The 7,981-nt window shown below is 52.3% G+C and overlaps 1 long non-coding RNA gene across 1 annotated transcript in view; it reads right to left on the reverse strand.

The window, feature by feature from the left end:
- LOC142477221 (uncharacterized) overlaps positions 1-7,981 on the reverse strand; it is a 19,081-nt gene extending 11,100 nt beyond the window's left edge. The window contains exons 1-2 of the long non-coding RNA XR_012792253.1: positions 7,909-7,981; positions 5,712-5,840 (exon numbers count right to left, since the gene is read on the reverse strand). This is a non-coding gene — a long non-coding RNA (uncharacterized LOC142477221). The remainder of the gene's footprint in view (positions 1-5,711; positions 5,841-7,908) is intronic.

The following is a 7,981-nucleotide window of genomic DNA, read 5'->3' on the forward strand; positions in this document are numbered from 1 at the left end:
GTGTGAGAGAGAGTAATGTGGGGAGGTTAGTGCTGTGTGTGTGTGTGTGTGTGTGTGTGTGTGAGAGAGAGAGTAATGTGGGGAGGTTAGTGCTGTGTGTGTGTGTATGTGTGAGAGAGAGTAATGTGGGGAGGTTAGTGCTGTGTGTGTGTGTGTGTGTATGTGTGAGAGAGAGAGTAATGTGGGGAGGTTAGTGCTGTGTGTGTGTGTGTATGTGTGTGTGTGTGTACTGCTGCGGCAGATTTTATTCTAACAAATCACCGGTTTATCACCGGCTTGTTCCTGGAATGCGACACTGTTCACCCGGAGCATGCCGCGTTTCTTTTGCCTTCCCAGCCATGGTTCATGCTCGGCTGACGCGCGGTTGATGTGTTAATTGATAATGGTTCAGGATTTAATAGGCTGCAATGCTTCGCGTGTCCGCCAGATGGCATAAATTCATGAATTGTAATGCAGTATATATATATATATATATATATATATATATATATATACACACTGTATAACAACAACCCCTATAACCCATAACATACAGTACTGTACACATACAGTACTGTATATGCACATCAATGATACTATAGGCCGGCGGGGGCGAGATGTGTTTGCAGCAGAGAGAGATCCGCTGCTCTCTTTGCGCAAACATCGGCACATTAAAAATTATTTAAAATACATTTTTATTCATAGTGTAGATGTGCAGGGGGTCTCCGGAGCTGAACCGCGTTGGTTTCAGGTCCGGGGACCCCCTGCTCCCCGAGATACAGCCCCCTTTGTGAGGTGCCGGTATCCCTCTGCATTTAAAGGTCCCGATCACGTGACCGCGGCATGTAAACCAAGCAGAGGGATACCGGCACCCCCTAAAGGGGCCTGTATCTCGGGGAGCAGGGGGTCCCTGGACCTAAAACCACAGCGGTTCAGCTCCGGAGACCCTCTGCACATCTACAGTATGAATAAAACACACACATCAATAAAGAATCATTCCTTACCTTTGCGGCTATGTGCTATGGTAACGAAGCAGCATGAATGTATTTTTAATAATATTGAATGTATAGGCCAGGTTTATTTTTTGTACATTCAGGGTTTGTTCCGTGGTTCTGCGTGGGACCTCTGGAGACCACCTGCGCGTCTCCTTGGGTATCTCACGGGTATCAGACTGGTGGTTCCACGGGTGACACATGCGAGGATGAAGCGGTGGCCTCCCATCTGTGGGGGCACCGCGGACCCGTAGTCTGCGGGGATGAAGCGGTGGCCTCACATCTGTGGGGGCACCGCCGACCCATTGGTGCAGGGATGATGTGTGGTCCCACTTCTGTGGGGGCACCGCGGACCCGTAGTGAGCACTCGTGAGTTCCCCAGATCCCCGTGGGAACCACCCGAGGCCCCGCAGACACCTGTGGGTCTGACCCGGGGCTCCCAGACATCCGCGGGCCTACCGTGGGGACACAATTGTGGCCCACGGTGACCCAAGGAGACCACCTGGGGGCCATGGCGCTGGCGGGACCCACCAGCAGGCCTCCAGAACCTGTTTGAAAAGAGCTTCTGGTACCCTGTAGGCGTGGGGCTGCGTAATGAACCCTGTCTGTAAAAGGATAAATCTTGTATTTATGGGGGGGCACAGGGGGTGGGTAATGTATTTAATAAATATAATGATGCTTATTGTGGGTCACTATTGTTTTTATTGTGGGTACTGGGGGTGGGGGGGTATGTGGGTAGGCCTCCCTTGTGTGTGGGTAGTGGGTGAGGGTGGTTAGGCCTCACGGGGTGGGGGTTCGTGTGGGAGGGTATGTAGAAGTCCCGAGTGGTGGGTGAGGGTGGGTTAACCCCTTAATGACTGTAGCGGTTAATAACCGCTATGGTGATTGAGGGGTTAGGGGACATTACTTTGGATGTTTTAATTTTTGTCTCTGTTTTGCAGCAGCGGAGGGGCCATGGGAGGGTGGGTAGTGGGTGTGGGTGGTTAGGCCTCACGGGGTGGGCCATTGGGAGTGAGGCGCTGCATTATATTTACACGGGATCCCCCTCCCCACATTTACATACACTGCACTCACAGAAACACAGGCCAGGGAGATTAAACAGACACATTAGGGGGAGGGGGCGTTACACAGATTACAGTCACGGCAGGGAAGTTTAACAGACACATTTGGGGGAGGGGGCCTTACATAGATTACAGTCAAGGCAGGGAGGTTTAACAGACACATTAAAAATATGTATTTAATGTATTTATTGTTGTTTATGTATTTTAAATACACAGGGGGTGTACTGTACTGTATGTTGTTTATTGCAATGTTTATTGGGGGCAAATGTCCCCAATAAACATGCTATTCTGCCTTAACCCTTCATTGCCTTAGCGGCTATCAGCTATGGTAATGAAGCAGCATTTCTGCATTTTAATAATATTGTGCAGGAGCAGGGGGTCCCCTGAGCTTTGATTTGTGGCTCATGGATCCCCCTGCTCACTGTACAATATTATTAAAAATACATTCATGCTGCTTCGTTACCGTAGCACATAGCCGCAAAGGTAAGGAATGATTCTTTATTGATGTGTGTGTTTTATTCATACTGTAGATGTGCAGAGGGTCTCCGGAGCTGAACCGCTGTGGTTTTAGGTCCGGGGACCCCCTGCTCCCCGAGATACAGGCCCCTTTAGGGGGTGCCGGTATCCCTCTGCTTGGTTTACATGCCGCGGTCACGTGATCGGGACCTTTAAATGCAGAGGGATACCGGCACCTCATAAAGGGGCCTGTATCTCGGGAAGCAGGGGGTCCCAGGACCTGAAACCAATGCGGTTCAGCTCCGGAGACCCCCTGCACATCTACACTATGAATAAAAATGTATTTTAAATAATTTTTAATGTGCCGATGTTTGCGCAGAGAGAGCAGCGGATCTCTCTGCTGCAAACACATCTCGCCCCCGCCGGCCTATAGTATCATTGATGTGCATATACAGTACTGTATGTGTACAGTACTGTATGTTAGAGGTTATAGGGGACGGCTTCAAAGACAACAGCTCGCAAACGCCCCCATGAGTTTTTACACGGCATTGCAGTATTGCAGACAGTGGGAATAAAATGCTTAAATCACAGCCGCGAAAATAACGCAATACACTCCGGGCGAAAACGACACAAAACCGCACATCACCGGGATATTCTGAAATTCGCGGAGCTAGCCGAGTTAGAATAAAGTTGGTCGCCACTGTATGTGTGTGTGAGAGAGTAATGTGGGGAGTTTAGTGCTGTGTGTGTGTGTGTGTGTATGTGTGAGAGAGAGTAATGTGGGGAGTTTAGTGCTGTGTGTGTGTGTGTGTGTATGTGTGTATGTGTGTATGTGTGTATGTGTGTATGTGTGAGAGAGAGAGTAATGTGGGGAGGTTAGTGCTGTGTGTGAGAGAGTAATGTGGGGAGGTTAGTGCTGTGTGTTCGTCAGCATGTGCGCACGTGTCAGTGCGTGTGTGTGCGTATGTGTGTGAGGGAGCAATGTGGGGAGGTTAGTGCTGTGTGTGTGTCAGCGTGTGCGCACATGTCAGTGCGTGTCAGTGTGTATGTGTGTGTGATTATGTATGTGTGTGAGGGAGTAATGTGGGGAGGTTAGTGCTGTGTGTGTGTGTATGTGTGTGAGTAATGTGGGGAGGTTAGTGCTGTGTGTGTGTGTGTGTGAGAGAGAGTAATGTGGGGAGGTTAGTGCTGTGTGAGAGAGTAATGTGGGGAGGTTAGTGCTGTGTGTGCGTCAGCGTGTGCGCGTGTCAGTGTGTATGTATGTGTGTGAGGGAGTAATGTGGGGAGGTTAGTGCTGTGTGTGTGTATGTGTGTGAGTAATGTGGGGAGGTTAGTGCTGTGTGTGTGTGTGTGTATGTGTGTGTGAGAGAGAGTAATGTGGGGAGGTTAGTGCTGTGTGTGTGTATGTGTGTGAGGGAGTAATGTGGGGAGGTTAGTGCTGTGTGTGCGTCAGCGTGTGCGCACGTGTGCGCGTGTCAGTGTGTGTGTGTGTGTGTATGTATGTGTGTGAGGGAGTAATGTGGGGAGGTTAGTGCTGTGTGTGAGTAATGTGGGGAGGTTAGTGCTGTGTGTGTGTGTGTGTGTGAGAGAGAGTAATGTGGGGAGTTTAGTGCTGTGTGTGTGTGTATGTGTGTATGTGTGTGAGGGAGTAATGTGGGGAGGTTAGTGCTGTGTGTGTGTATGTGTGTGAGGGAGTAATGTGGGGAGGTTAGTGCTGTGTGTGCGTCAGCGTGTGCGCACGTGTGCGCGTGTCAGTGTGTGTGTGTGTGTGTATGTATGTGTGTGAGGGAGTAATGTGGGGAGGTTAGTGCTGTGTGTGTGTGTGTATGTGTGTGAGTAATGTGGGGAGGTTAGTGCTGTGTGTGTGTGTGTGTGTGTGTGTGAGAGAGAGTAATGTGGGGAGTTTAGTGCTGTGTGTGTGTATGTGTGTATGTGTGTGAGGGAGTAATGTGGGGAGGTTAGTGCTGTGCGTGCGTCAGCGTGTGCGCACGTGTCAGTGCGTGTATGTGTGTGTGGGGGAAGGTGGGAGGTGATTAGTGTAAGTAACTGACGGAGAAGGGAATGGGGTGTGTAAGAATAGGGCGAGTGGGGTGGGTGTGAAAAGGGGCTGCGTGGAAGCGATGAGGGTGTGAGGCTTGATGAGGGTCGTCCTGAGACTTTAAAAAATCCTTCAGGGGTTCCCCTGCTAATAAAAGGTTGCGAACCCCAGTAATAGAATAAGGGTTTCATGGGGTGCGAGGCAGTTTCCTTACATCAATTGATCAATTAAAATATTCCATCTTATTATCACCGCGTCTGTAACTCTGTCCCCCCAGATAACGCCGTTATAACGCCGCGTCTGTAACTCTGTCCCCCCAGATAACGCCGTTATAACGCCGCCTCTGTAACTCTGTCCCCCCAGATAACGCCGTTATAACACCGCCTCTGTAACTCTGTCCCCCCAGATAACGCCGTTATAACGCCGCCTCTGTAACTCTGTCCCCCCAGATAACGCCGTTATAACGCCGCCTCTGTAACTCTGTCCCCCCAGATAACGCCGTTATAACACCGCGTCTGTAACTCTGTCCCCCCAGATAACGCCGTTATAACACCGCCTCTGTAACTCTGTCCCCCCAGATAACGCCGTTATAACGCCGCCTCTGTAACTCTGTCCCCCCAGATAACGCCGTTATAACGCCGCCTCTGTAACTCTGTCCCCCCAGATAACGCCGTTATAACACCGCGTCTGTAACTCTGTCCCCCCAGATAACGCCGTTATAACACCGCGTCTGTAACTCTGTCCCCCCAGATAACGCCGTTATAACACCGCGTCTGTAACTCTGTCCCCCCAGATAACGCCGTTATAACACCGCGTCTGTAACTCTGTCCCCCCAGATAACGCCATTATAACACCGCGTCTGTAACTCTGTCCCCCCAGATAACGCCGTTATAACACCGCGTCTGTAACTCTGTCCCCCCAGATAACGCCGTTATAACACCGCGTCTCTCCCATAGGGCTCAGTGGCAGTGCTGGTAAAGAAAATAACATATCCCAAACCACAGAGGGGACAATGAAGCCCGTTACAATTGTACCGTGTGTGTGTGTGTGTCCCGCGGAGCCTCCCTCCCGGGGAATACTGCACGGGGGAGGCAGGGAGAACTGAGGGATAACAGTGGTAACTTCCCCCCCCCCCCCCGGATCTGAGCCCCCCTCCACACACACAGAGCCCCCCGCAGCACTGACCTGAGAAGGAAGAGGAGGCAGCGGCAGATCAGCTCCACGTCCTGACCAAGCCCGATGTAATCCTTAAATAGGCTGAGCACGTCCGGGACGTAGGAGAACGGGAGAACCAGGAGGGACTCTTCCAGCTCACTGTCAGAGAGAACAGCCAGGCATCACTGGTACGGCCAGACCCTGCACAATCAGGCATCGCTGGTACACCCAGACCCTGCACAATCAGGCATCACTGGTACTGCCAGACCCTGCACAATCAGGCATCACTGGTACTGCCAGACCCTGCATAATCAGGCATCACTGGTACTGCCAGACCCTGCACAATCAGGCATCGCTGGTACAGCCAGACACTGCACAATCAGGCATCGCTGGTACACCCAGACCCTGCACAATCAGGCATCACTGGTACTGCCAGATCCTGCATAATCAGGCATCACTGGTACTGCCAGACCCTGCATAATCAGGCATCACTGGTACTGCCAGACCCTGCACAATCAGGCATCGCTGGTACAGCCAGACACTGCACAATCAGGCATCACTGGTACAGCCAGACCCTGCACAATCAGGCATCACTAGTACAGCCAGACCCTGCACAATCAGGCATCACTAGTACAGCCAGACCCTACACAATCAAGGCATCGCTGGTACAGCCAGACACTGCACAATCAGGCATCACTGGTACAGCCAGACCCTGCACAATCAGGCATCACTAGTACAGCCAGACCCTGCACAATCAGGCATCGCTGGTACAGCCAGACACTGCACAATCAGGCATCGCTGGTACACCCAGACCCTGCACAATCAGGCATCGCTTGGTACAGCCAGACACTGCACAATCAGGCATCACTGGTACAGCCAGACACTGCACAATCAGGCATCGCTGGTACACCCAGACCCTGCACAATCAGGCATCGCTAGTACACCCAGACCCTGCACAATCAGGCATCACTGGTACACACCAGACACTGCACAATCAGGCATCGCTGGTACACCCAGACCCTGCACAATCAGGCATCGCTGGTACAGCCAGACACTGCACAATCAGGCATCACTGGTACAGCCAGACCCTGCACAATCAGGCATCGCTGGTACAGCCAGACACTGCACAATCAGGCATCACTGGTACAGCCAGACCCTGCACAATCAGGCATCACTGGTACAGCCAGACCCTGCACAATCAGGCATCACTAGTACAGCCAGACCCGGCACAATCAGGCAATCACTAGTACAGCCAGACCCGGCACAATCAGGCATCGCTGGTACAGCCAGACCCCTGCACAATCAGGCATCACTGGTACAGCCAGACCCTGCACAATCAGGCATCACTAGTACAGCCAGACCCTGCACAATCAGGCATCGCTGGTACAGCCAGACACTGCACAATCAGGCATCACTGGTACACCCAGACCCTGCACAATCAGGCATCGCCAGTACAGCCAGACACTGCACAATCAGGCATCACTGGTACAACCCAGACCCTGCACAATCAGGCATCGCGGTACAGCCAGACACTGCACAATCAGGTATCACTGGTACTGCCAGACCCTGCACAATCAGCATCACTAGTACAGCCAGACCCTGCACAATCAGGCATCACTGGTACTGCCAGACCCGGCACAATCAGGCATCACTGGTACTGCGCAGACCCTGCACAATCAGGCATCACTGGTACACCCAGACCTTGCACAATCAGGCATCGCTGGTACACCCAGACCCCGCACAATTAGGTATCACTGGTACTGCCAGACCCTGCACAATCAGGCATCACTAGTACAGCCAGACCCTGCACAATCAGGCATCGCTAGTACAGCGAGGCACGACACAATCAGGCATCACTAGTACACCCCAGACCCTGCACAATCAGGCATCGCTGGTACACCCAGACCCTGCACAATCAGCATCGCTGGTACACCAGCCCCCTGCACAATCAGGCATCGCTGGTACACCCAGCCCCTGCACAATCAGGCATCGCTGGTACACCCAGCCCCTGCACAATCAGGCATCGCTGGTACAACCCCAGCCCCGCCGCACAATCAAGCATCGTTGGTACACCCAGCACCTGCACAATCAGGCACACAGGAAGACCTGTATTTTGGGGAGGGTAGGGGAGGGGGTGTCAAAAAGGGGAACCTCTGTAGTGGGGGGGAATCACAGGGAGACCTCTAGTGAGGGGGGGTGGAGAGGAGGGGTGACAGACAGGACGCACCTGGATTTCACTTTCTTGAAGACGTCCAGCACGTAGTCAGAAGGGCTACAAGAAAAACCTCAGTGAGACTCAG

This window comes from Ascaphus truei, unplaced genomic scaffold, assembly GCF_040206685.1.
Source record: "Ascaphus truei isolate aAscTru1 unplaced genomic scaffold, aAscTru1.hap1 HAP1_SCAFFOLD_2053, whole genome shotgun sequence".
Lineage (NCBI taxonomy): Eukaryota > Metazoa > Chordata > Amphibia > Anura > Ascaphidae > Ascaphus > Ascaphus truei.